The sequence below is a fragment of the Mus caroli genome, unplaced genomic scaffold (assembly GCF_978045245.1).
Source record: "Mus caroli unplaced genomic scaffold, Mus_caroli_1 scaffold_6, whole genome shotgun sequence".
NCBI classification, from domain to species: Eukaryota; Metazoa; Chordata; class Mammalia; order Rodentia; family Muridae; genus Mus; species Mus caroli.
Window position 1 is genome coordinate 33160252 of NW_028227261.1, and position 13641 is coordinate 33173892.

The 13641-nt window shown below is 50.3% G+C and overlaps 1 long non-coding RNA gene across 2 annotated transcripts in view; it reads left to right on the top strand.

Annotated features, from left to right (window-relative positions):
• Positions 1-1299: 1299 nt before the first annotated feature.
• Positions 1300-13641, top strand: part of LOC110293669 (uncharacterized) — a 46736-nt gene continuing 34394 nt past the window's right edge. For both annotated transcript variants that reach the window (XR_002377832.2, XR_002377833.2), the window contains exon 1: positions 1300-1451. This is a non-coding gene — a long non-coding RNA (uncharacterized LOC110293669). The remainder of the gene's footprint in view (positions 1452-13641) is intronic.

Here is a 13641-nt window from a genome sequence, read left to right on the forward strand (position 1 = left end):
TGCCCTGGGTTGGAGCGGGGAGAAAGAGTTCTAAAGCCTTTCTGGGAGGTCAGGGGTCAGACCCCTGGCCTGAGTTTCCTCTTACCCCAACCCCGACTCTGAGTTTTCTGACAGCAGCGTGTCTGACTTTGGTGTAGTTTCTGTGGTTTAATAAGCTACAAAACCGACATTATTTTAAGCCAATCTGGATATAGCACAAAAACTCTCACCCCGTCTGTTCTGTGAAACTCAGATACCCTGACGAGAACACAGCTCACAACCAACTAATACAATATTCTACTGGGCGCGCTGTCAGCGAGCCCCACGCGGGCGCCGGCTCCCCGGAGGCCAGCCCAGCCGCCGCACCACAGGCCCGAGCGGGGAAACGCGGCCCGGGCGCCGCGCAGGAGAAGGACCCGGGTGGGTGCTTCTCCAGGGCGCCGCGGGTCCTCTCCGCGCGTGGCCGGGGACCGGCCGCACCAGCCCCTCGCTCCCCGCCCCCTGCCCGGGGATGCGGGAGGAGAAGAGAGAGGAGGGGAGGAGAGGCGCGTTCTGGCCTGCTGACAGCAGCTCTACTCCCACAACCCGCATATGTCTGATTCCGAAGCAGGGAAGTGTGTCCAACACACCCAATGCAAAGACAGGTTGTTGAATATTTTTTCTCTCATCACTAAAAAGGATTCCCTGCTGGGTGCAATCAAGATCCATAAACTCGCGGCTCGAGTCGGTGTGAAAGCAGCGCTCCAGCCCAGACTCCCTCGCTGGCGCTAAATGCAGGCTCCGGGCGGGCGGGCGGGCGGAGATGCGCAGACATCCGCTTGCAGTCTGGCCTTGCGACCGGCAGTTCCCGGCACATTAGGCAGTGCGCTTATTTTGGGCTACGCTTCAGTGGATTAACTTTACGACGTAAAGTTTCGCGGTGCGGGTATGGTCCCTGTGGCGCCCCCCACCCCCGGTGCCCCCTCCCCCGACCCTTTTCTGTGCAGAGCCAGGGGCAAGTGAAGCGTCCTGACAGGGTTGTCAGCAGCCCGAGGGTCAGGCAAACACGGTAGGTGGCTCCCTGCTGACCCCTGGTTCCCTTGGAGAGGTGAGCAGTTGCTGACCTAGCCTGCCTCTGGGCTTGCAAGATACTCAGTGTCCTCGTCCCCTGGCAGACACCAGCTTCCCGGCTTTGAAGATCTTGCATCCATCTCTGGTGAGGTTGAGGGGTCCCCACCCCTCATTGTCCTCCTAATGGGACAGGAGGCCGCTGCTGCTTGAATAGCAAGCTCACCATCCCGCCCCACCCCTCATTGTCCTCCTAATGGGACAGGAGGCCAGGACACATCTTGGAGACTGGAGTACTGCTGGCCATGTAAAGACATTAGACCAGGACACATCTTGGAGACTGGAGTACTGCTGGCTATGTAAAGACGTTGTGTCTTCTTTACCTTCTGGGCTGATCCCTGCCCCCAAGTTGGGAGACTGAGGCAGTAAGTGCAGAGGTCGCTGCTGGGCTATAGGAGAACACTGGGGCCATTGAACAGAGATGTGAAAGGTGTGGGTGTTAGAAGTAGCCTCTTCCATTTCTTTCTGATGTTTGGGGAGGGAAGAGCTCAGAGTTCTTGTGGAAAGACAGGCCTCCCCTTCGCTCTCTGCACACTCTCCATGACCATCCTCTGGCCTTAAAATTCTCATAGACTACTAAGGGAAGACGAAAAGGGTCATCTCAAAACCAACTCTGCTCTCCCTCGGCACCCCATGGGGGAGGGGAGGGCATCGCGCACGGTGTGATCTGATCGTTGAGCGCTTCAGTGGTAGCAGACAGAGGGAGGTGCTCTCTGTGTGTGCGATCGATTACATAGAACGTATTCATCCAAAAAGGACCAGTGGTGCTGCCGTGATACAAGTGGGGGGCGGGGACACGACCCAGAGGTGATAATAGTCCTCCATCCAGCCCTCCATTCGCTCCATTTGCTCGCTCCTTTCCTGGGACTGACTGTGGGCCAGGTGAAGTGGCAAGGGCTGGAGACTGGGGAGAGGCAATGGTCCTGTCTCTCTCTGAGCCAGTGCCGAGCCAGGGCCAGAAGGGCCATCCCCTCTTCTCAGCCTGTGTCCTACTGGTCACATTCGCTGCTTGCAAGAGACCCCAGGGAGAATTTTGCCTGGGACAGCATCGCACACCAGTGCAAATAAATAGATAAATAAATAAAGAGAAAGGAAGTATCAGAAGGTTTAGGGGAGCCCTGAACTGAAAAATCCTCTTCTCCTCACTCATGAATCATAAATCATTCTGGTCTCCCCCCTCCCACCCCCCACCCCACAGATCAGCACATTGCAAAGACAGGTTGTTGAATATTTCTCTCTCATCAGTAAGAAGGCCTCCCTGCTGAGTGTAATCAAGAGCCATAAACCCTCCTTGCAGACTTGCAGAGTTGGTGTGAATCCAGCCCCTCTCAGCTGCCCTTGATTCAGACAGCTCTGGCCGGGCTGACAGCGCTGGCTGCTCTTCCCAGTGCTGTTGGAAGAGTCCAGAGCAAGGAGTGGGGGCTGGGACTCCTCATGTCTCCACCTTCACTGCTCTCTAATGGCCTGGGGTGGAACTCGGGATGCCTCTCCACCAAGGTCAGGATGGAGGGAAATTGATCCCTTCGGAGGAATCTGGGCAGTGAGACACGCTGTGGGCAAGCCTTGGCCCTCTCTGTATGTCCTTAGGTTCCCAGTGAGAGGAGAGGAGTCGGGAGGACTTCTGAGACCTTGTGTCTTGCTTCTTAGTGGGCTTCCTGGTCAGGTGGCATGGCTTCATTCCAGTTTTCAGAATTGCTTGTTTCCAGATGGGAGGGTGTGGGTATCAGGACCTAGTATTGCCCCCGCCCTGGGCAGGGATGGAGATGGGGAGATTGGCAGGAGAAGACAGAGTTGGGGAATAGTCAGAAAAGGCATCCTTCTGCTCTTTGGAAACCCATTGGCAGAACTAGGTTAGTCTTCAGACCTAGTCAGCGCTGGGCGAGAGCCTGTCCTCTCCTCTCCTTGGCTTTCTACTTCCAATGTGACCCTGTCTGATGTCACCACCACTGCCTAGACCCTTGGCTCGGACCACTTTTCTTCTGTGACTCACGAATGGCCCCCAATAGTCCATTCTGAATTAGCCAACAATCCCATGAAGACTTGAGCAAGGTGGCAAATCTGCCATGCATCCCCTTACCTCAGGGGCCTTGGAGTTTACCACCCCCTGTTCCTTTTCCTCCTCTTTGTAACAAGCTCCTAGGCGCACTTCAGGAACTTGTGGAGAGCTTTTCTGATCAGGGCCGACTGTGTTCCCTGGGCAATTGTGCAGTCAGGCCTACTAGCCTGTATCATGACCCTCGTGCTAGTGAGTGTCCCCCTCCTGCTGGTCAGGTGATTCCCCCTTAGGGCTCCAACTGAACAATTCTGTTCTGTGTACCCAGAGCCCGGCACTTACATTGGGGGGATGAACAAAACCAGAATTTTCTTTTCTTTTCTCTCCTCTCCTCTCCTCTCCTCTCCTCTCCTCTCCTCTCCTCTCCTCTCCTCTCCTCTCCTCTCCTCTCCTCTCCTCTCCTCTCCTCTCCTCTCCTCTCCTCTCCTCTCCTCTCCTCTCCTCTCCTCTTCTTCTTTTTTTTTCTCCCTCAAGACAGGGTTTCTCTGTGTAGCTCTAGCTGCCCTAGGACTCTCTGTAGATCAGGCTGGCCTCTGCTTCCCACTGGGATTAAAGGTGTGGGTCACTACCACCTGGCCAAAATCTGAATTTTGATCACCAGGCTTCAGAACCTCTCTCTCCTGTCTGTACCTGTTTTCCTGGGTAGGTGAGTGTACCCTGGTTTCCACGTACCGATCGACTGTGGGCATGTCTTTTAAACTCTGAGGGGGGCAGGGTGTCTCTGCTTCCTTTCTGAAAATACAGATTCTAAGTGGGCGTTGCTGAAGCTTATCGGTACTGGATTTGGAATTTTTGGTGAGGTAGATGGATCATGGTGTCTCCAGGGTTGTGCTTGTAGCTTCCTAGGGAGCCGGGGGTGGGTGCAGAGGGAATGTTTTAAATGCTGTGCCTTCCTGGGGTCGTAGGGGCCTTTCTGCTTAAGTCTGGAAGGACAGATCCTGTAGTTTTGATCTCAGGGTTGGCACCCAGTGTAGGGCACAGAGCTGGTGGGGAGCTCAACAACTAATGTGTCAAATCCTGTAGGTCCCCAGGAGACAAAAGGGCAGCGTCGGGCTTGTGGCTGCCTCTTCTACCTCTCTGGGGAGGCCAGGAGCAGGAACTCAGCTAAAGCGGAGGGCTTCCTCTCAGGCAGAGAGCAAACTGCCCTCCGCCTCTGCAGGAGGGATATTGCCCAGCTTCAGGGCTCCCATAACTCTTTCAAGACAATCACTTTATTTATATGAGTTTGTTTTAAAAAAAAAACCCACAGACGATCCACCCAGGGACCCCTCCGACCGCCTTGGCTTGATTCTCTCCTCTCCTGTGAGTCCATAACTCTTAGTCTTTTGATTCTCCCAGTCCTCAAACTATAAAAATCTTATTTCTATAAGGTCTTTTATGGTTACCCAGATAGTCAATAGTGTCATTTTCATTCATATCATTCTGCAGGGAAGTTAGAGGAAACGAAGCAGACAGAGGAGAGCTATAAATAAGGTTCAGCTACACAGGGCCCCAAGCGGATCCCACTGCGTTCCTTTAAAACTACTCATGCACAGAATACACGCACTACATACACAAGCACACACAGATATGCCCATGGTGTCTACTCATGCCTGGAGACAGGTGCACACAGGTTCGGCCATGCACATACACAGGGGCTTTGCCCCTTGGGCAAGACCTGGGTGCTTGTATGCATACTGCTTGCATGTGTGCATGCATGCATGTGCTTGCTCGAGTGCACACACACACACACATACACACACACACACTACACACCCAAGACTTGGTAAGTATTAGAAAAATAAAAAACCCTTTCTGGAATTTGCCTGGCTTTGAAGAGCCGAGAGCAGACAGCAGCCCTTGCTGTGGCGAGATGGGGGGAGCAAGGCAGGCCAGCCTAGAAAACACATTCCAAAGCCGTGAAGCACAGGGCTGGGCACTCGGCCACGCATGAGCTCATGTACCGGGAGCTTCAGAATTCCCACTGACACCAGAGTCGGAGTCCCTCAGCAAGCTCTGGGAATGAATGGTGTGGTCGCTCCTCTGGGCCCCTTCTCACAGTGTTGGTGGTGTCTTCTGAAGACCAGACCCCTCCGTTCCTGGTGGATAGCTAAAGGAGCACATTGGCCTCTGATTGTGCCTAACTGCAGCTCCTCCATAGAAGCTGTCTACAGCCTTGGGCCTAATGGCTTTACCCAATAGAGAGAGGGGGTGGGGTGGGCATAAAGTACAGAAGGGGACACCTAGACTGAGTCAGACAAAGATATCGGGGACTGATCCAGGTCTGAGGATGACATTGAAGGTTTCCTCAGGGGAGCACAAGAGGCCCATGGGAGGAGGGTGTTGGGGGAGGGGAAGGGCTGAATGGCTCAGCAAATTATTCTTATTGTCATCTTTTATTGGTGGGCTGTGTTTGAGACAGGATTTATCTGCGTAGCCCTGGCTGTCCTGGGACTCACTCTGTAGTAGACGACAAGACTGGCCTTGAACTTGAGATCTGCCTGCCTCTGCCTCTTGAGTGCTGGGATTAAAGGCGTGCATCACTCACTACCTGGTTCTTTTTTTTTTTTTGTGGTTTTTCGAGACAGGGTTTCTCTGTGTAGCTCTGGCTGTCCTGGAACTCACTTTGTAGACCAGGCTGGCCTCGAACTCAGAAATCCGCCTGCCTCTGCCTCCCGAGTGCTGGGATTAAAGGCGTGCGCCACCACGCCCGGCTACTACCTGGTTCTTATTATCCTTTTTTATTTTCATTTTATTTTTGTAGTATTGGTGTTGGAACCTAGGCCCTTACAGATGTTAGGCACAGGCCTTATCACTGAGCTACACACCCCAACCCCAAATCTGGCTCATTGGTTAGGTGCTTAAAAAAAAGGACCGGCCAACAAGCAAGTGGGCTGAGTTCATCCTATGGTATGGAAGCAGACAGATACCCTTCCATCTCTGAACATGTTTACCCTAGGATATCGTGGGAGGAAGGAGCTCCCAGGACATTCCTAGTTTGGGAAATTGCAGGTAGACTAGCTATACTCCAGGGGTCTCCTTAGTTTCCCCATCTGCAAAATGGGGGCAGTGGGTTCTGGCTATTTGCAACATTGCAGGGTACTGTTGGGAGGGGCTCCACCGCTCAGGAGTACCCAGGAAATTCTTCCGAAAGCAGTATGTTTAGAGCTTGTAAGAAATATAACCCGGGCTGGCGAGATGGCTCAGTGGTTAAGAGCACCGACTGCTCTTCCGAAGGTCCCAAGTTCAAATCCCAGCAACCACATGGTGGCTCACAACCATCCGTAACGAAATCTGATACCCTTTTCTGGAGTATCTGAGGACAGCTACAGTGTACTTACATATAATAATAAATTAAAAAAAAGAAATATAACCCATCAGGGTTCCTGAGACCCCGAGAAAGCTACACTTTTAGTTTTCTCCTCTCTCTGTACTATTTAGCCACCCCCTCCCAACACTGAAGCGCTTAGATGGAGCCTGGGGCTCTGAGCTCAAGGGCCTCGAATTCCTCTATTCCCCCACCCCCACCTCTGCATCCCCCCTCCTACAAGGGAACTATTAATTGTAATTTAAGCCTCCCAAGTTAAAAGCAGCGTGTAGATTCAAAGATTCTTTCATGGCAATTACACATCGTTTCTGGCTGCACTTTAGTGCCGGGCTTTTATCTGTTGTTCTGGGGGAATCACTTACCGGCCAGAGCGCCAAGCTTCACACAGATTTCTCCCTGATTATGTTTAATGGCAAAAGGAGAGTTAACTCTCCGCCCTCCTGAGCAGTGACAGGAGTTCCCCCACTTGGGCAGATACAGCAGGGAAGAGCTGGGCACTTGGGAGTTTCAGGCACCTTCATGTTCTAGAGTCATTTGTACAAGACTTTAAGGGGACCCATGTGGTTCAGAGCAGGCAAGGAGCATTTGTTGATGTTTTAAATACCAACAGCAGCTAATTGCTTACTCTACACATTCCATAACAATGGGAGACTACTGGGTACCAGGCTCTGGGCTGGCATCATCTCCTTATTTACATTGCAAGGTGCTGGATTTTTATGGCCATATGGACAGACAGACAGACACACAACCTCCATATGCAGGGACACAGCATTTGAGCCCTCATCTGAGTCACAAATGTCCACTTGGACACTTTTCACACTGAACCTTCTCTGCGTATATGTTCGCCGGCCCCTGGCATAGTTGAGAGGTCACAGGAGCTTGTTGTGAGTCTTGGAACATCATGGGATGGAATTATAGAGCCGGGTCCCTGTGCCCACTTCCACTGTGCCTCTGACCCCCATCTGTCATTCCCATTTGGAACACTAGCCTTTGTCCCTCAGCTGGGTAGCATTCCTGTGCTATGGGTGTGACTCTGTCAATTTCAACTACAACAGCTTTCACATCAGGTCTCCTCTGAACCTTCTCCAGTGGGTTTTTCCTTGTCTGAGGTCTTGGTGAGACCTTCCATCTCAGGACAAGAAAAGGTCATGGTTATTCTTGGGTCCTGTGTTCTCTTCATTTCCTGCACCCAGTCATTGGCCAAACATGTAGGCTGCACTTTAAAAGCGTACCTCTGAGCCCCCTTTGCCACCGGTCACTGCCACCCTGGTGCGTCCTCCTCAGCTGGCTCTCTGCAGTGACTTCCAGGCAGGTGGCTCTGCTTCTGCTCTTGGTCTCTATAGAAGTCTGGGGAGGGTTCATTTCAGACCAGGTCCTCCGGAGGACCTTATAGTGGCCAGCAAGTTCTTATGTGCACTGTTCTGTGTCATCCCATCTCACCATGGTCATCCCGATGTTTTCCCACCTAGTTTCCACGTGGGTAACTCCCTTACAACCACCTTCAAGTCTTTGCTCAAATATCACTTCTTAATGAGGTTGTCTCAAGTATCTTCTTTGATTTCACAGCCTGCTGCCTTATGGGGCCCTGCCCTCTGATCCTTCTTCCTCTGCTGATTTTTGCTTCTTTTCTTGCCATCCTCTCCCTCCCCTAGAAGATACCCTTCCCATAGCAGGTTGAATACACAGAGAAAGAGACTGTGATAGAGAATTTCCCTTGGAGGGAGTGTACTAGGAAAGGCTCTCAGACCTGTGAAGGAAGCAGCCCAGGACAGAGGAAGGGCTGCCATCTGATGCAGTCACAGCAAAGGCTGGAGCTGATGTTCAGGGACCTGGGATCCAGGAGAGCTTTCAAAGCGGCTAGGCATTAAGACAGGGCATGGGCATTTGTGATTCTCTACTGACCAGACATGGGATGAAGGCTCTCCTAGGGAAGGGAGTAGCTGTAGGTGAAGCAGCTCCCTTTTCAGAGCAGTTTTGCAGAGAGACTGCTGAATGGCCATCCACCAACACTCCCATAACAAGGGAGAGGAGTCTCAGTTCCAAAGTGGGGAACTGGGGCAGACCAGAGAATCCATTATACATTTAAAATATTCAAATGAGTATTGACATATTATATTCATTATTTCTTTTTTCTTTCCCGCTCTATAGGGAGTTACATGAGGGAACGGCTGTCTGTGGCTACAGCTGCATGAGGTTTCTCAAGTGCTTGGGACAGTAGGTCCTCCATAAATGTTTCCTGAATGAATGAATGAATGAACGAATGAGCCAGTTCAATATTCTCTCTATGTCTCTCTGTGTCTCTGTGTCTCTCTCTGTCTCTCTGTCTCTGTTTTTTTTTTTTTAAGACAGGGTTTCTCTGTATAACAGCCTTGCCTATTCTGGCATTTGCTTTGTAGACCAAACTGACCTCAAACTCAGATATCCTCCTGCCTTTGCCTCCCGAGTGCTGGGTCTAAAGGCATGTGCCACTGTATCAGCTGCTGGTTCAATCCTCAGTGTCCTTATTTGCCTTGATCACCACCCTAACTGGAATTTTGGTTCCAGTTCTGACACCAACCAGTTGCACAAACCACAGACAAATGGTCTCACTCCTTGGAACCTTTGCTTCCTTCTCTGGGAAATGGGTAAATAGAGGCACCTGTCTCATGGGGTTAGGAGGAGGAATGAACAAACTTGTAAACGTAGCTAGCTGGTGATCAGTGAAGGCTGGTTGCTCTTGGTGACATCACTCTTGCTCCCAGGAGTCTGCATAGACTTGAACGTGGAGCTGGGACTCCAGCTGGTGCACTTGCGGTCAACAGGTGTGCAGGAAGACGTGGTTTCAGACAGAGATCTGCTTATTAGCAGCAGATAGCTGGAGTTCTTGCTTTGGGAGAACTGTGTGCATCTGTGTGTGTGTGTGTGTGTGTATGTGTGTGTACATGTATCTGTATACATTATCGCATATACAAGCAGTGCAAATGCAAGTAGTGTTCAAAGATGTAGACTCTCTTTGTTTTGAGACAGGGTCTCCCTTTGTAGTCCTGGCTGGTTTGGAACTCACTACATAGACCACCAGGCTGGCTTCAAACTCACAGAGATCTTCCAGCTTTTGCCTCTTGAGTGCCAACATTAGAGGTGTGTGTCTCTACCATGCCTGGCAAAGCTGTGCTTCTAAAAGACAACTTATCTTAGGCACTGTTTCCTTGAGTAGCCACCCATTCTGGAGAATTAGAATGACCCAGAGGCTCATCTTCCCTCCTGCTTCTCCTCCTCCTTTAGCTCTTGCATGAAACTCCTCCCACTACATCACTGAATGAACACCCCACTTCCGTAGTCTCTTGGGACTTCCTGTGGACAAGCCCAGTGGAGCACTTGACCTCAGGAACAATACCAACCACCATTCTCCTCTTGAGTTCCCTAATGCGGCTTGAGGAGGTTGCTATGGTTTAGTTCTCAGGGATAGTAGCATTGGTTGCCCATAGCATCCAATGGTCTCTCTCCCAGAACTGCCTTTTGATAAATGGAACCGCCTCTCCTAGAGTTTATATTCCTCCCAGGAGGCGGTTCCGACTCACCGACTGTTTACTATCACCTAATTTCGGTCTATCTCTAAAGTGTCATACCTGTTCTAGAACTTTCCAAGGGATTGCCGTTTGCGATGCATATGCACAGGGTTCAAGGATTCACTCAGCCCAGTCCGGCTTTCTTTCCTTTTGACTAATGTCCCTGCTTTCACTCTCCAGTAAATCCCCTGCATGCAAATCTCCATCTTTGATCTATTTCTAGGGAACCTGACCTACTACTACAGTTGGTGCTGGGAGTGGTTCCTAGGAAACAGACTCTAAAATGGGAATCTAGAGCTGGATTATCCACCGGCCTGTTGGTAACGAGAGCCCGTCTCTAGTGGTGGGTGGAGGCTCTAATGGCCTCTGAGTGGCTTGTTAAAACTTTTAGCAGTGGTGAAGTAGGGTGGGATACTGGTGGATGCGGATTTGCTGGTAGGCAGCCTCTCTGATATTTGAGAGGCTCGGAGGAGGTAGTGACGACAGTCTCTAGAATTAGATGATTGTGGCTGGGGCCAAAGACAATGAAAGGCTAAGGTGATCCATCACTACTTTTTAAAAATTAAAAGTTGTTCCTTTTATGCGTGTGGGTGTTTCGCCTGCATTTATATCTGTGTACCACGTGTGTACAGTGAACGTGGAGGCTGGAAGAAGGTGTTAGATTCCTAGGACTGGAGTTATAGACAATTGAGCCACCATGCCAGTGCTGGGAATCGAACCCAGATCCCTCTGGAAGGGCAACCAGTGCTCTCAACTGCTGAGCCATCTCTTTAGCCCCTCATCACTAATTCTATAATGAGCTGTGGAAATGGGAGGGTTTCCTGGCAAACAAACAACAACAACAAAAAAATTTCTCCTACAGCTGGAGGGTGGAAAAACAGCTGTAACCCAGGATCAGGGTAAAGGATTTCCAGAGAAAACAGAATTTTCAATAGAATTGTTTTGAATTGTCACGGTTTGGCTGGGGATCCTGATACCTGGGACACAGACATTTGGGTTGACACCCTAGGTCACCTAGGCAGCAGTTGACCTTCACTTTCTTCCTATTAAAGACTATAGGTGTCCTGTGTATGCAAATGGTGCAAGGACCTTTCAAGATACCATGCACTATGTAGCAACTGCAACACAGCCAGCCACCAGGCCAGTAACATGGACGAGACTGCAATATAACCTGATTGTCCATGAAGAAGAGGATGCGGGGCCCAGCTTGTGGGCAGGAGCAAGGGGTTAACTTAGATCCTCTGGTCTTACCTCACTGGTTTACCTTCCACCTTACTGTCAGAGGAAATCTTTTGAAAGAGATGGCTTACCAGTCTCTGCCTTACTTAGAACTCTTCGGTAAGTCCCTGTTGCCTCCGGGAAGACCCACATTTCTCGGCTCGATGTTGCTTCATCTCTTATCTCAGTTTCCGTGTGTTCTGCTGGCGGTGGCTTTGCTTATTCTCACACTGAAGCCTCTCTTTGCTCTCGATGTTCCCTTTGCCTGGAAGCTCTTCTTCCTCCCTTCACAGGGAGCCTCTCTAGTTCAGTTCAAGTGCCTTGGGCTCACCTCCAGAAGGGGTTGTGTTCTTATGCCTGCCTTCCTCTCCAGGGGATGCTACCTCTATCTTCAGCTGCTGAGAATGTCAGTTGCTGGGTGTGCCCAGCCACATCCCTCCATGGAGACCGGGAAACAGCAGGCAGTTACCTCCACTCAAGTGATGACCTCTCTTGGAATAGCCAGCAGCTAATGCTGGCTGATGAAGGCATAGTCTCCTTAACTCAGCTTAGGATAATGCTTTCCTTTGTGGCTGCAAAGTACTCAAAGGTCTGTCACTGGTCTTAGGTGCGGTTCTAGAGACTTTCTGTTGCTGTGAGGATACACTGTGGCTAAAAGCAACTTGGGGACAAAGGGGTTCATTTTATCTCTCACACGAGTGACAGTTCATCAACTTGAAGCAGAACCCACAGAGGAATACTGCTCACTGACCTGCTCTCATGTTCATGTTCAGCCACCCTTCTTGTGCAGCCCAGGCCCATCAGCCTAGGGAATGGTACTTCCCATAGTGGACTGGGCCCTCCTACAGAAGTTAGCAATCAAGAAAATGCCCCACACATAGAGCCCACAGGCCAATCTGATGGAGATGTTTTGTCAACTAGGGTTTCCTCTTCCCAGTTGACTAGTTTGTGCCAAGTTGACAACAACGAACCATCACGTGTGCAAGTCCAATCCCATCTTTCTCAATAAATAAATATGTTTGATTGACATCCAATGGTCGCACTTGCTTCCAGGCTACAGTTTGATGTTTGAGCACATATGCAATCGGTATACTGATGAAACCAGAGCAGTTAGCATTCTCATGTCTTTATCATTGCATCATGTTTGAGCTTTTGAGAGCCTCTCTTCTTAGCTCCCTCTAAAAGCATGTTACAATGAACTCCCCACACAGTGATTAGAATGCATTCCTTCTGTCTAACTGCGATTGGTACCTCCAATCTACTCTTCCACTCTCCTCCCCACCCTCCCCATCCTCTAGTGAGCACACTTGATGAACTTCGCTTTTGACTTTCTTCCTTTCCTTATAGGAATCTCCAGAGTGCAACTCCTGTCCAGTTGAACTCATTCTTTGAAACCCCCGTTTCAAAGGCTGCTCCAGAGAGCCCAGTTGTTGAACACCTTTTCATGTGTTCTTAGATATTCTTTCTCTGTATCTCCTCAGAATCAACATTAGTTAGTGAGTGTTTTTCAGTTGTCTGTGACTGTGTAACAAACTGTGCCTTGACAATAGCGACTTAAAATGACTGGAGTTCTCCTTTCTGTTTTATGGGTTGGTTGGGCTCTTCTAGTCAGTTCTGCATTATCTGTTGTGACTGGGCTGAGCTGGGGGCCCCTTTGAAGCTGGGATCAAGTGTTTCCCCACTCTCCAGGGCTCCCATCCACATGGTGTTTAATTACTTAATCTGGCTCTCTTACACTCAGTTCACTGGATTCCCAAAGGGAGGAAGTGGAAGTGACTGTCATCTTAAGTCTTGGTCTTCACTCCTGCCACACACTACTGATGAGAGCATGGTGACAGGCATGATTGTGAAGGAGGAGACTAGGTTCCACTGTGCAAGAGGAGTATCATGATGTCAGGGAAAGAGGCCGAGGCTGACCACTGGACACTGATTCCCACAGCATCATCGTGGGGGTTCCTTGAGAGCAAGGAATCAGTTGTATGACCATTGTCCTCAGCCAGGTACTTCCAGGGACTATCAGAGATCTTTGGTGACAGAGATCCAGTCTTACAACTTCTCATGTTAGAATCCTGGGTGCATGCATGAACACACACACACACACACACACACACACACACACACAGAGAGAGAGAGAGAGAGAGAGAGAGAGAGAGAGAGAGAGAGAGAGAGAGAGAGAGAGAGAGAGAGATATGCAGACAAGCCCTGGCTGTCAGCAGCCTTTAATGACTCCTCTTTAATTCCAAGATAGCACATCCAAATGCTGCCTGGGAATTTTTCTGGGCATGGGCTCTGCCCCCTGGGGCATGAACGGGCAAATTTTATTCAGCCACATGGTTACACAGGGTCCTGGATCCAAACACAGACTTAATAATTAAGGCTCGTCTCTCCTCTCTCTTGTCACTGTACATTTAGAGCATGTGGAAGTCATTAGT